Raw genomic sequence first — 14055 nt, 5'->3', positions numbered from 1 at the left:
CATCTTGTTGACTCACACCTGTTCAAATGAAGAGGCCAGATTCCCTCCTTATCCTGGCAATGTTATTTGATCAACCATCTTCAAGTATTTAAAGGGCTGTAATATGGACTGTATGTAACTCTCCTGTATGGAGAATTAGTGCAGGGAAAGCGCCCCAGAGGGAGACCACAGCTGTGATACAAGGATATCTGCAAACGGGATCTGAAGGCCTTAGAAATAGACCTCAACAGATGGGAAACCTTGACCTCCAAGTGTTCAGCCTGGAGGCAGGCGTTGCATCATGGCCTCTCCCAATTTGAAGAGACTCTTGTCCAGCAGGCAGAGGCAAAGAGGCAGTCCCGAAAGCAGCAAAATCAGAGAGCTGAACAGGGGACAGAATGGATTTGTCTTCAGTGTGGAGGGGACTGTCACTCTCAAATTGGCCTCCTCAGCCACACTAGACGCTGTTCCAAGACCTCTATTCAGAGGACGTTACTATAGTCTTTCGAGATTGAAGGATGCCTACTACTAATATTGATGATTGATATCAGGCTAAAACAAAAGAAAAATAAAGAATAAAGATGCCAAAAATGTTGTAGTACCTTATCGACTGAGGGACCTTACCAGCATAAAAGTCTTACTAGCAATACAAAAGCTTCTTCTCTATTTACGGTATATGCAATTACAAGCCTGTTACATCCCTTTCCACAAAATTCCAAGTAAAATAAAAATAGTTTATTACATTTTAACCCCACTTCCATTTTACACTTTCTGTTTTGACTAATGGAATTTAGTTCATTTATTTGTTTAATGTTTCAAGCTGTGCATTTCAGTTGTTTATGGCATTAGTGATTTCTGAACTATTATCATTGCATCCTTTGATTTTTTTTTAATTTCCCAGTGTTTTTAGTAAAAAGAGAGAGAGAGAGACTAAAGTACAGAATTAAAAAGTAAACGCTATAAAAGTTCTGTAAAGTAGGCTTGGCAGAGATTTAGTGACTTCCCCAGCAATGTTCTTGGCTGTTCAGGAAGATGGTCCTGGTTCAGTTCTTACCCAGCCGACCATATTGCAGTTTTTCTGTTCAGAACGCAGCTCCAGATAATTTGGCCCTCTGTGTATGCAGCCTGCTATCCATGCTCAGATTAAGTAAACAAAAGTGAGACATTGTAGGTTTTTCAGACCAAGAAACTATGGATTTTCTCCAGAGTAAATGTCTTCACGATTGAGTTGTCTCCAGTCATGATACAAGGCAAAATTTTACCATTACAGACTCTCGGGCTCCGAGTGAGATCATTAACATTGTCTCTCATAAAGCAGTCATGTTCTAACATAGATGCTCAATTTTAGGGTAATTTAAACTATTGATTGTTCTCCTTCCCCCGGCCTCGCTCTTCCGTGCAGTGGACTATTTTTGGTTCAGTCCTTTCATGTCCCATTTTCTCTGACTAAATTACCCATCTTTTTCTCATTTAGATTTAACTGTATGCAGTAGCCAGTATCTCCCAGTTTATGCCATCTCTTGACTTCAGGGCAGGCCTCTTGTGGATTGTCTGTGGTTTCTCTGGAAAGCCTTGTGATCATTCAGCTTAAGACTTGAAGAGTTGAAGTGACACATCATTGTCTCTTAAAAGAGAAAATAACTTTTCTGATTATAAGGCAGACAGATATATGTACACACACACACACACATATATACAAATATGCTTCATTTGCTCATAGTCTTTGAATAGATTGGCAGCTGAAAATAACATACATCCTGGCAGAAAATAGCAAGTGCGTTAATTGTAAGTGAGTCCTCTTTGATGGGCTGGTAACCTTTGAAGGGCGGAAACTGATCCAGGGAATCAGATTGTAACTTTTCTATAGAGGATGTTATGAAGTGAGGTTCCCCACTTGAATGGGTTGGAAGATTTAGACGAGAAGATTAAGGGAGAGATAGAAGTGACCATTCACTCTTTCACATTCTTGTTATGCGCTGTCCTTTCTGTTTTATGGCGGCCCTACGAATGAGCTGGATAGCTCAGTGAGTTAGATTTTTGGCTTCAGAGCCAGAGGTTGAGAGCTCAATTCCCCACTGTGCATCTTAGAAGAGCCAGCCCGTGTAGCCTTGGGCAAGCTGCACAGTCCCAAGAAGGGAATGGTAAACCATTTTTTGTGTACTTTCTACCTGGAAAATCCTGGAAAGGATTGCCATAAGTCAGCATTGACCTGACAGCACATCATGATGATGATGATGATGATGATGATGATGATGATGATGAAGAATGAGCGATTTCCAGTGTGCCCAATCATTAACAGCCCTGTTTAGGTCTTGCAACTTCTAGGCTCAGACTTCCTTTATGAAGTCTCTTCTTTGATTTTTCCTTTTTTCCTACTGTCTACAGTTTCTCACCCCCAGCATTGTAGTGTTTTCCAATGAGAGTTTGGCTTCTCATATGCTGTTCGTAACTATAGTTGTTGTTGTTGTTGTTGTTGTTGTTGTTGTTGTTGTTGTTGTTGTTGTTGTTGTTCTTCTTCTTCTTCTTCTTCTTCTTCTTCTTCTTCTTCTTCTTCTTCTTCTTCTTCTTCTTCTTTTGCACTGTCAGTCATAGGAAGAGATTTGGGGCCAGGGAGGATTTTATCTCATCTACCAAATTAACTGGAATGGCTTTTGAGTTTGACTGGTTGGGAGGGGTGGAAGAGTTCCATTTGGCACCTTGCCTCATCTGGTAAAATATTTTAGGTTGCTGTATTGTAGGGATAGGTTGTGTATGTATGTGTGGACAAAATGTTCATGACATGAGAAAACTACTGCTAACTGGGGCTGCTCACAGAGATCACACATTCCCCCTGTTACTGGCTGCCGATCCAGTGCTGGCTTTAACCTACAAAGCCCTAAATGGCTTGGGCCCAAGGGCTATGTCTCCCTTAATGACCCTGCCTGGGTGTTAAGAAAATCACGGGAGGCCTTTCTCTTGGTCCCACCACCTTCACTAGTGCATTTGGTGGGGACCCACGAAAGGGCCGTCTCTGTGGCTGCTCCCAGACATTGGAACTCCCTCCCACTGGAGACCAGGCTGGCTCCATCTTCCTTCCACAAACAGGCAAATACCTTTCTCCTCAGGAAAGCTTTCCCTCAGTGACTTTCTCCCTGAGTGTTTTTTTTCTCTTTCACATGTTTTCTAGTATTGCTTTTATTTACCATTTTGATAATGTTTGTTTAATTCTTTTTAAATAGTTTTGTATGTAGTGTTCTGGTTGTGTTTGTGTGTGTGTGTGTGTGTGTGTATGTGTATGCATGCATGTATGTATGTATGTATCCTACCCATCTAACCAGCTATTTACTGTTTCTGTGGGCAGTTTGCAAGATATTGCAAGACATAAAAAGTCACACACTTTAAATGAGTTAAATAAATTTCTGATTATAAGGTAGACATTCATTCCTTCATTTAATTTGTATCCTGCTCCCTCCCATTGCTGTCCAAGCAGCATTCCAGTTGGGTTACAACTCATAAAATAGGAAAGAAAGATAAAAATAGAGATATTAAAACCCATGTAGATAGATTCTTTAAGGAGAAAGGCAGGATAAAAATGTTTTACACTGAGAGACAGACGATTTAGTCAGGTTACAGCCACCTTTTCCCGAGGGGCCATTTTGCTTCTCTGGTGAGCCAGGTGACCCTTTGGGGTTGGCCCCGCCGGGCACCTTCTGGGGGGTGTCTCTGCCCAAGTCGAGGGCATCGCGCCAACCCCTGGAGCGGCTCTGAGCTGGTCCTCACCCCAGCGTGAGCCGGCGAAGAGAGCGCCATGATGCCAGGAGGGTTCCCTTCCTCCAGGCTTCACAGAATGGCCCCCGCCGAGGCTGAGAGGTGAAAGCCACAGCTGTGGGCGGTTAAGCCCCTTGGACTACAAGCCCCAGAATTCTGCGGCCCCTTCAAACCTCTCGCCTGGGGCTGTGAGGAAATTTTATTGTGTTTTGTTTTTTAAGCATGGGGGGAGCCTTGGAAAACGGCCTCCCCTTCCATGACTGCAGTTTGGATGGAAACCCTCCATATTTTTTTCCCCTCACTGTTGGGAAGATGAGGCCCCAATTTCTTTTTCTGGGGAGCCATGAGGGCTTTTTTAAAGGGGGTGAGTTGGGCAGACTTAATTTCCAGCTGCTTCCAAATGCCCTCAGGCCATTTCCAAAGACCTTGTTTGTGGTTGTTGTTGTTGTTGTTGTTGTTGTTGTTGTTGTTGTTGTTTCCTGTCCTTTCTCCCTTCAGTCAGGCTGGGCTCATCCTGCCTTGTGTCTCCATTCATGAAGGGCAGGTTAAGCGGCGGCTCTTTATTATTATTTTCTTTTTTTACCTCAGAAACCCATGTTTTTTGTTTTTCGGTCTGAAGCTACTTTGCCATGTTTTGTGGCGTTTCTGTGAAGGCGGTTAAATAGGGCTGGCTCCACAGGTGTGTGAGCCTCGGTCAGGCAACCCACAGCGACAAACAATCACACACCACTACACAATCGCACACAGTGGGGCAGCTAGGCTGGCTTGCAGTTTGCTCTTCTTTCCAGGTCTGAAATTTATTTGTTTATTCGTCCATTCAGTTTTAAGTTACCCTGTAGCCAAAACTCCCAGGGCGGTGTAAATATATAAATACAAAGTAGATACAAACAACACACCCACCCATCCACAAATCCAGTTAAGTGCAACAACAACAACATGAAGAACCAACATTGACACTGTTTTTTAAAAATGGCAAAGATTAAAATGTCTGCAACACTATATACTAAAAAGATAGAAAAACATCCCCATAAAAGTTTAAAAATGGCTCTGAAACAAATTTAGGAGACCTCTCACACTGTTATGTATAGGAAGTTAAATTGTCTGAGAGGGACAGAATAACGTTTATTTGTATAGCCTTTAAAAAAAAATAAACCCCTTTGTGTCTTTCTGGAGAGGATATTGCATGGAGTTTTATTGCTGATGTTCACTTTTGATTATGTTTATGGCATTATATGTTATTTATCCTTGCTGTACGTCATCCAGAGTGACCATTGGTCAGATGGGCAGTATAGAAATTGAATTAATTAATTAATTTGATGGAGGGGGTACCACTGAAAAGGCCTGCTTAGAAGTAACCATTAGCCAAATTTTCTGCCTGCTATGGAACCCAAATTGTGTTTTTCCCCCCACAACTAGAGACCTTCAGATAACTAGGGATATCTTTTTTTAAATTTAATCTCGCCCACACAGCACCACCAAAAGTAAGTCACTGCATCCTTGCTGCATAGCACAATCAGCATTTTCACTCTTTTTCCACTTGTAGAATAATTATAATGAAAAAATTAATTTAATTTTAAAAAACCTGTCAACAGAACCCCGTTGCTCTTATGTGTAGCAGCATAACTCAGTTTAATTTGCAGTGGTGAATTACTAATTAATATTATAATAATCTTAACCTTAGAACTGCAGAGCTGGAAGGAATCCTATGGATCCTTGTGTCCAATTAAAGAAATCAATTCTTGTGATTTGCATTTTGCATCACCCCTCCACCACCAAACATGCAAAGCATAGCTCAGAGCTATGAATGTTTTTTTCAGGATGGAGTTAAGTACTAAGAAAACCTTTTCACTGCCTACTTCAGTTCTGTGCAACACTCCCCCTTCCTGAAAAGCACACTTCTCAGTTGCATGCAGGATATTTCAAGTTTAAATTCCTTTAAATTCTTATCTCCAATCATTCCTTTAAATATTCTTATCTCCAATCCCCTCTATAATGGTGTAACATTTATCTTCCTCAGTTTAAATTTTATGTACATTGTCATTTATGGACTGATAGCAGAAGGAGTGTGTGACAGGTGTGTGACTCCGGGAGGTCACACCTGATCTTCACTTAAGTGCTTTTAAGTTGTCATAGGGCTTTGTACCTAGAAGTGATTTACTAGTCCATTCTTCTGAGTCTGGTCTGCAACCATGAATCTTTCCCAGGGATGCACGTATATACTGGCGATATAACCCAGTAGTGACACATGTTCCATGTGCTGCCCCCTCGCTCTGGGGGCTCTGGGGGGAACTGAACTCTCAGCCCCATGCTCTGTAAGGAATGCTCCAACCCAAAACCAGTTTTGGCCTAAACTACGTTGTTTTTACCACCTCGCTAAAAAGGTAGTTAAATATGCCACAGAAAAAGAGCTTGTTACTTTTTTCCTTTTTAGTGGTTACAACATTTACTGTGCCACTGGTTCACTTTGGACGCTGATCCTGTACTAATCCCTTGGAAATAGGATCTGACCTTTATAATGGTGTATAATTTATACTTCCCCCTCTGGCTCAGTTTAACCTTTGTGTACCATGTCAGTTATGGACTATGCTTGACCGTTGGTACTTTAATTTGTTCTCTTTCAGGGGTGCTCGTGGGTTCACCGAGTTCTGTGTTTCTAGCAGCAGAAGTCTATCAGCCATCCAACTGTGGTAAGAGTCATTATTGCTTTCCACAAACAGGGGTCTTCCCTCCCCCTGCTTGCAAAAGGGGTGTAAAGAGGGCTAATGTAAAAGTCTGACCCATTAGACATTTGCAAGCTTCTTGACCTTTGCTGTTCCTGCACCTCTTAACAATCCTGTTCTTTTTGACCAGAAGTCTTTTAACTGGAGACTTAAGTTCAGCTTCTGGAAATTACTTCCAGTAACCTCTTTCTGGCCACATAATTAGTTCAGAGTAGGATAGAGTTGCAGGCATGAAGCTATGAATCACCTTGTTAGGGCTTTAGAAAAGGGCCATGATTAAAGCAAATTTCTGGCTCACAAAGCCAGTGCTTGAGATATTGGACAGCCGTTGCTGGGCAGAATCGTGGCAGCTCGGTTGGATGACAACGACAACGATCATAATGATTCAAAAACAGCAGGCACAGTCAATCAAAATGATAAAAACATGGACTGGTATTATATAACAGATAAAAATTATAACCAAAAGCATAAGTATCTGTTAAATATGGCACAGTATGTATGCTGTTCCTAATATTGCCATTTTGCGTAGCTCTGATGGTGCTATTTCTGAGATTTGCAATTGCTTTACTACTATTACTACTATTACTACTATTACTACTATTACTACTACTATCACTACTACTACTACTACTACTACTACTACTACTACTACTACTACTACTACTACTACTACTACTTTATTCGACTTCTATGCCACCAGTTGTGCTTTTAATCATGCACAGTTTGCTCAAAGTTAGAATTCTACCACCAGCTTCCCCAGAAATGTACACCACGGTGTTGGTAAAACGTAATGTTAAAAAGTATGCTTGAGCTTTGAAAGATTTTAAGGATATGGAATTCTAAGGGTCTTTGGAGGGCTATACCTCAATGATCAGAATACATAGGTTGTTTGGTACAAAATGGGCACATAAAAGCTCAAAACCAAACAAAACAAAAACAACCAACCCCAATGTCACTGGGAGGCAGTGTGAATGATATTGAACTGGATATATTAGTAGTGTGACACCTTCTATAACTGAGCTGAGAATTAAACAGGACCATAGCTTGTTGCTCTTTCACCGACATATACATTTGCAGTGTTTTCAACCAGTTAAAGCTTTGTGACTAGCACTGCAGGTGGATCCACGTAAAGTTGAGAGCTATAGTGGCAAAGTGAGACTTAGGGAGATTCAAGTTCCCATTGAGTCAAGCAGCTCCGTAGATGCCCTTGTGCCAGTTGCTTTTTCTTTTCTTGACCTACTTCATGGGTCTGTTATGAAGTCAGTGAAGGAGAAAAGAGAAATGGCCAGCTAAGTACCTTGGAGGGAATATGAACTGTAAATGAAACTAATAAACAAAATGGAAGAGATGATTGTCATCATGGAATCATTGAGATGGGTGGGATTTCCAGATACAAGTGAATAAGGATTGTAGCCTAAGATGTTACCATTGCAGCACAAGGCATTATGAGGAGTGCTAGGTACTTACAAGGATGATCGGTGATTTCTCACATGATACACAGTTCCCAGACTCTTGTGAGAAGCACTCTGTAGACACTGCTTGCTGCTCTGGCTTTTGATTTGAGCTGGTCTCGGGAGCTGACAAAATCAACATGGTCCTATCACTATTATCTTTCCATCAGTTAGGACTCTCGACACCAAATGCATGCACTGTTATCTATAATGTTCATTTGGGATACAGTGCTATACCGTGTTGTGTCAATGGAGTCATCTCAATGAATAAAAGGTAAAAAATATAGCTCTGCCTCCAATTGAAAAGTCAGGAGCACAAATAAATTAATGTTCAGTGTAATGCTTCTGAAGTGGCGTTGTCTTGGCAACATATGCTCTTTGTCTCTTATCATAGAAAAATATTGTGGATACAAAATTTATATATGACCATATATATTTATATATGGGCAAATGGGGTGGGGGTGGCTATAGGGGAAGTAAGCTAATGGTTGGAAATGTCTTACTCTTCACTGGCAAAATCTTTAGGTTTTGCAAGGATGATTAGTCCACTCAGAGTTTTGAAAGGATCTGTCCAAGGTTCTGCAAGGGATAGAGTTGTATAGCTTCTTCTGTTGTTCGTATTAAAACCTGAAGTGAATCCGCAGCCTCCAAGATTAGAGTCAGCAGCATCCACTCGGACGGGGCCCTATGCAACAGTGAGTCTTAACAGTGTAGGCATATATTTTGGCTTAATTTTTCATCTGTTGTGATCTCATTCCTCACACATTCCATGAAAGTGTTTTGTTCCCTTTATTTCACACGCCTCAGACTGAGGGCTGATGCTTATGTAACCAAAAAGGTATAAGCGGGGGGGTGTATGACTGTTGTGAGCCTGTGGAAAACCAGATTGGGTGAACAGAATGGAATGTCATGGGGGGTCGTGGTGGGCTAGCTGGCATGGTAAGCAGGAGCACACCATAGTGCCACATTTTTGTAGGCGCACAGAGAGAGAGAGAGAGAGAGAGAGAGAGAGAGAGTTTTTTTCATGTTGAATGAATATCGGCTTGCTGTCTGAGATAAATTTTAATCCCTTCTGTCCACGAAAACCAGATTCCACCACTCATATAAGCAATATGTAGAGTGTATCTAGTTTCATGAGATGTATAATAGTTGAGGTCAAGGTGCTGTTCGCAAAAACTGGATAATTGGTCTCCTCTCCAAATGAAAAGTTATTGAATCCTATTGAGGCCTTAGAAGTGAAACACCTTGTTTAGCTGTTAGCATCTAAATTATAGGCCGTGGCTATGTTTTCACCTCATACCACATCCTGTTGTTGCTTTGTACAGGTCTACAAGGGACAATTTAGCATCTTGAATAAACAGCAGCAACATGAGAATTATTACAAATGTTTCCTATGCAGAGACTGTGACATGAGCTGTGATTTATTTATTTCATGGCTCCTATGTCTCTGTATGATATGTGTCAACTTTAATAGTGGGAGTGATAAGTTTTTTTGAATGACGGTGTCTCCAGAGTTGCCAAGCAGTCTCTTGTATGTCATTGCCTTGCTCTTTTCAGAAACTTTGTGTCTGTATGTGCTTTGCTCCGAAAGGAATTTTTGCCTTGTTCTGAGTGCTGGGTTTGGTTTTGAGTTCTGTGTTGAAATTCAGACAGGAGACTTCTGTGGGTGGTTAGGGTTTTCGCTTTCCTTCATTGTAAGAGCAGATGCAAGACTTTGTGTTCCAGTAGCTATAATTTAATAATGATCACAATCATAAGCTAAGCATCAGGTCTGTACTGCCTTTTTTCATCTTCGGCGGATAGCCCAGCTGCAGTCCTATCTCGATGTTGGGGCGCTCACTACCTTGGTGCATGCGCTCGTAATCTCAAGATTAGACCACTGTAACACGCTCTACATGGGGCTGCCTTTGAGGCTGCTGCGGAAGCTCCAGGTGGTGCAGAATGCAGCGGCCAGACTACTTAGTGGAGTGAAAAAATACCAACACATCTCACCCACTCTGGCCGCACTGCATTGGCTGCCCATTCGGTTCCGCATCAACTTCAAAGTGTTGATGCTTACGTATGAAGCCCTAAACGGTTTAGGGCCTCGATACTTGGCGGAACGCCTACTCCCACCTAGATCTACTCGGATCACTCGCACAAGCCAGGAGGTGAGGCTAAGGAGCCTAACGCCGAGGGAGGCCTGGAAGGAAAAGACAAGAAACCGGGCCTTCTCGGCGGTGGCTCCTCGCCTCTGGAACAACCTACCTCCTGAGATTCGCGTGGCTCCCTCGCTGGGTATCTTTAAAAATCAATTAAAAACTTGCATGTTTCGGCAGGCCTTCCCTCCAGTCAATTCCTGATGTTTCCCTTTCTTCCTCCCCCCATTGTTTGCCCCATCTTGTTGAAATGTGTTCTACTATGCAAAAACCGTTTTTATATATATACTTATTGTGTGTTTTATGCTGTAAGCCACCTAGAGTGGTCTTAACCGACCAGAAAGGCGGGATATAAATTGAATGAATGAATGAATGAATGAATGAATGAATGAATGAATGAATGAATGAATGAATGAATGAATGAATGAATGAATGAATGAATGAATGAATGAGCTGTTGAGTCAATTCTAATGTATGGCAACCCTTTTTCCAGATAATTAATACTCAGAAGTGGTTTACCATGCCCTTCTTCTGAGAGAAAGAAGCAACCATAAAGGAAAAAAAGGAATAGGTTATTGGGCTCAGACACCAGAACTTTGTGCCTGGCCATGCTGGCATTCCCTGATATCATCCCTAGGTTGCATTGAAATCCAAAAAAAATATGAGGCGCTGATGTGTGCTTTGTCTCTAAACGAGAAATGAATCGAGTAGAGCCTTCCAGATACTGTTGTACTGTTAATGCCAAACCTGTGTTGGTTATGGCAGCTAGCCATTTCAGTCCAGAAGTCTTGGGAGGACTGTACTTTGCCTACCTCTGGTATAAGTAGTAATATTGAAACATAGGTCTGTTTTTATAACAGCCTTTGAAGAAACACCCAGAAGCTTCTGTGGCTCCTTGCCAAGCTTCTTGAACATGGACAGCTGTTTTGGGTGTCCTTTCCCCCCCTCGTTATTAGATCACCTGTACCAGTCCCTGGTGTGAGGTGAGTTTTTCCAAAGGAAAAAGGCTGACTTCATTAAAAAAAAAATCAAGACTTCAGGATGTCTCAGGGGCACAAGACTTTAAGCTGATTCTACAATGTTGTTTTGGACAACTGCCATCTACATGGGTACCACTCAATTATTCATTTTTCAAGAATGCATTATTTATTTACTTGAGTAGCACCAGGGAGCCAGATCTGAAGCTTATAGGCTCCCGGTTAATATTCAGGGGTGCCTCTCTAAAGCTTGGGGGGGAAGGATGTTTTCACATGGTGAGAAAAACCTGCTCAACATCATAAGCTTGCGAAGTGATTGACATGTTTAAGGGTGGAACAGTGGCTGACTCATTTTCCCCATTCTGTTCCTCTTCTTGTGCCATCGTTTTCTATATGTAAATAGTCTATTAGGAGGTGATGTCAAAAGAAAAGGGAGAGGAGAAGAAAAGAGCAAGCAAGCTAAATATTTCAGCATTTTAAAGGGTGAACTTTCATGGATCAGAAATTGAAGTGCAAATGTATGACTGGTATATTTTCACGTATCCTCATGAGAATACTGATAGTAGACAGTAGTTCATTAATACTGTACTGTTGTGAGACTGTCAAGCAATGAAGCACTTGGCTAGGGCAATAGCTACAGGCCAGGTCAACTTGGCTATCATAAAGATGCTAAGAAATGTCACTGAGAGATCAGAGTTTGTCAAGGGACACAATGGTTGGTAGACATAGAATATTACGGAAAGTCTGGTTTTATATATATATTTGTCAAGGGACACAATGGTTGGTAGACATGGGATATTACAGAAAGTCTGGTTGTTTATATATATAAACCTTGATCTTTGTTGAGGCCCTTGGAGATGCACTTAGTTATGTAGCCAATTTCTGCTGTTGTCCTTTCTTTATAATTCTTTTTTTTCTACAATACTAGGGATTAGGCACTTCGAACTAATGGGCAGAGACTATAAGGAACCATTGGTGGCAAGGTAAAGTCGATGAAGCTGCTACAGCTTATTTTTATGTATCCTGATATCATATTAAGAATGTAGCTGTGAAGCCAGTGAATTTATAGTTTATGATAGAAAGTAGAAGTTGGCAGCATGGAGCCTCGGGGCCAAATCTGGGCTCTTAAAGAAACCCTACGTACTACGTAATTAACAACTAAAGTCAGTCATGGAGGAATGGCTTGATAACTGATATGGAAGTGGTCTTATAGAGGGAAGGGAAGGATTATGTGTGTGCAGGGAAGGATGCAACAACATTGACTAAAGAAGACCCTGTGTATTCGTGAAGGCTTTCACGGCCGGGATCTAATGGTTGTTGTGGGTTTTTTGGGCTCTTTGGCCGTGTCCTGAAGTTTGTTTTTCCTAACACTGTGACAGAAAATCTCTCTTCCTTATCACAACAATACACCCACAACAAAAACACACTGATCACCATAATCACCCATTTCGTGAAAAGGACAAAGCTGATCTCACAGCCCTGAATACTCAACTCCCAAACAAACTGCACCAGAGCAGAGTGTTGTCCTCTGAAGATGCCGGCCACAGAGACTGGTAAAATGTTAGGAAGAACAACCTTCAGAACACGGACGAAGAGCCCGAAAAACCCACAACAACCAAAGAAGACCCTACCTGTGATACAATCCCAACTATTGTTCTGTGAATGTTCCAAAGCTGCAATGCCTTTGTCCTGAAATGTAGAATCTAGAAAGGTAATAGAAGTGCTTGCATGATAGATTTACTTTCTTTGGGATTCACGCAAATGTTTTTTTTTTCTTCATGGCTAGAACTAAAAAGAGGGGGAAGCGCCTCTATGTTAATTACAGAATTGCTTCAAAAGGGTCAGCGCTTTCCCAGCAACATCTTTAATCAGTAAATTGTTTAGGAGAGTTAGGTTAAATCAGTTTGCCATTAATCCTTATTCTGCCCAATGGTAACTAGCTCTATTGTCTTTAATTTAGAAGAAGTGGTAAGCTTTAAATAGGATCCCTGTTGGTAAATCCAGTGCAAAGTAATATTGCAGAAATAATTACTGTTGACATGAATTCACTCAGTTTCCGCCTTGGAGTAAACCTGTTTACATGGGAACAAAGTGGGCTTGGATCAACCCAATCATGTGCACTATGGAAAATGTGAGATTGGATTTTCCCACCGTATTTTGTTCTGCTTTTTCAAAAACGCTTCTATCCGTTAATTCGATCAGGAGTTGGTAGGGAAACAGAAGAGGGAATGAGAGTTAATCTCTTTCCCCTTCACCAATTCCTTGGTGGTGAGAACATACTGCCAGTTCCCACCCCATCCATCCTGAATCGCTGTTACCTGTGGGTTGCAGCCATCTGTATACTTTTTCCTCAGTGGCTGAGAATACAGTGATGCCTTGCAAGACGAATGTAATTCGTTCCATGAGAATCGCTGTCTTGTGAAAAAATTGTCTCCCTATGGGAACCTTGCATTGGTCTTGGGGGAAGAAAGTCTTGCGAAGCATGGCCATAGAAGAAACCGTCTTGCGAGGCACCATAGCGATCGCAAAAACCAATCTTCTTGCGGGTTTTTCGTCCCGCGAGGCATTCGTCTTGCGAGGCACCACTGATTTTCCCACGGTGGGAAAATCAATGTTGGTGGGGGATGGGGTTGGGGAATGAGTAAGCATCCTTTCCCCCACTTCATAACCCTTATCTAAATCCCTCTGACATCTATCCCACAAAGCTTTTAAATAAATGGGGGGGGGGGAGAAGGGAGGTGTGAAAATCAAGATGGAGTTCTAAGTTGGGATAAAGTTATATATTCAGTGGTAGAGCACATATTTTCCATCCAGAAAGTGCTGGATTCAGCAAGAAGGGTTGCGAAAGCTTTCTGTCTGAAGCGTTAAAAGTTACTTCCAGTGAATTCAGACAATAGTGAGTTAATTGGACAAGTGTCCTAATACTGTATTAGAAAGCAGCTCCCTGTTTTCTTGCACTTGCCTGTCTTTCAGGGGTAGAATAAGTGCATTGCATGCAGAAGCTCTAGGGTGCAACTGCTGATAGTTCCTGCTGAGACATGAA

General features: G+C 41.7%; 1 protein-coding gene across 16 annotated transcripts in view; it reads left to right on the top strand.

The window, feature by feature from the left end:
- Positions 1-14055, top strand: part of ARVCF (ARVCF delta catenin family member) — a 456576-nt gene that overhangs the window by 31467 nt on the left and 411054 nt on the right. For 9 of the 16 annotated variants that reach the window (XM_072983699.2, XM_072983710.2, XM_078381682.1 and 6 more), the window contains exon 2: positions 6348-6413. The exons of 5 other annotated variants lie outside the window; for them this stretch is intronic. The gene's annotated coding sequence lies outside the window, so the exon portion shown is untranslated. Of the gene's footprint in view, positions 1-6347; positions 6414-11940; positions 11996-14055 lie in introns of all 16 variants that reach the window. 2 more of the 16 variants (XM_078381688.1, XM_078381683.1) reach the window with 1 other exon arrangement.

The sequence above is a fragment of the Pogona vitticeps genome, chromosome 14 (genome assembly GCF_051106095.1).
Source record: "Pogona vitticeps strain Pit_001003342236 chromosome 14, PviZW2.1, whole genome shotgun sequence".
Taxonomy (NCBI): domain Eukaryota; kingdom Metazoa; phylum Chordata; class Lepidosauria; order Squamata; family Agamidae; genus Pogona; species Pogona vitticeps.
The sequence above is the reverse complement of the archived record's forward strand: the minus strand, read 5'-3'. Positions and strand labels throughout refer to the sequence as shown.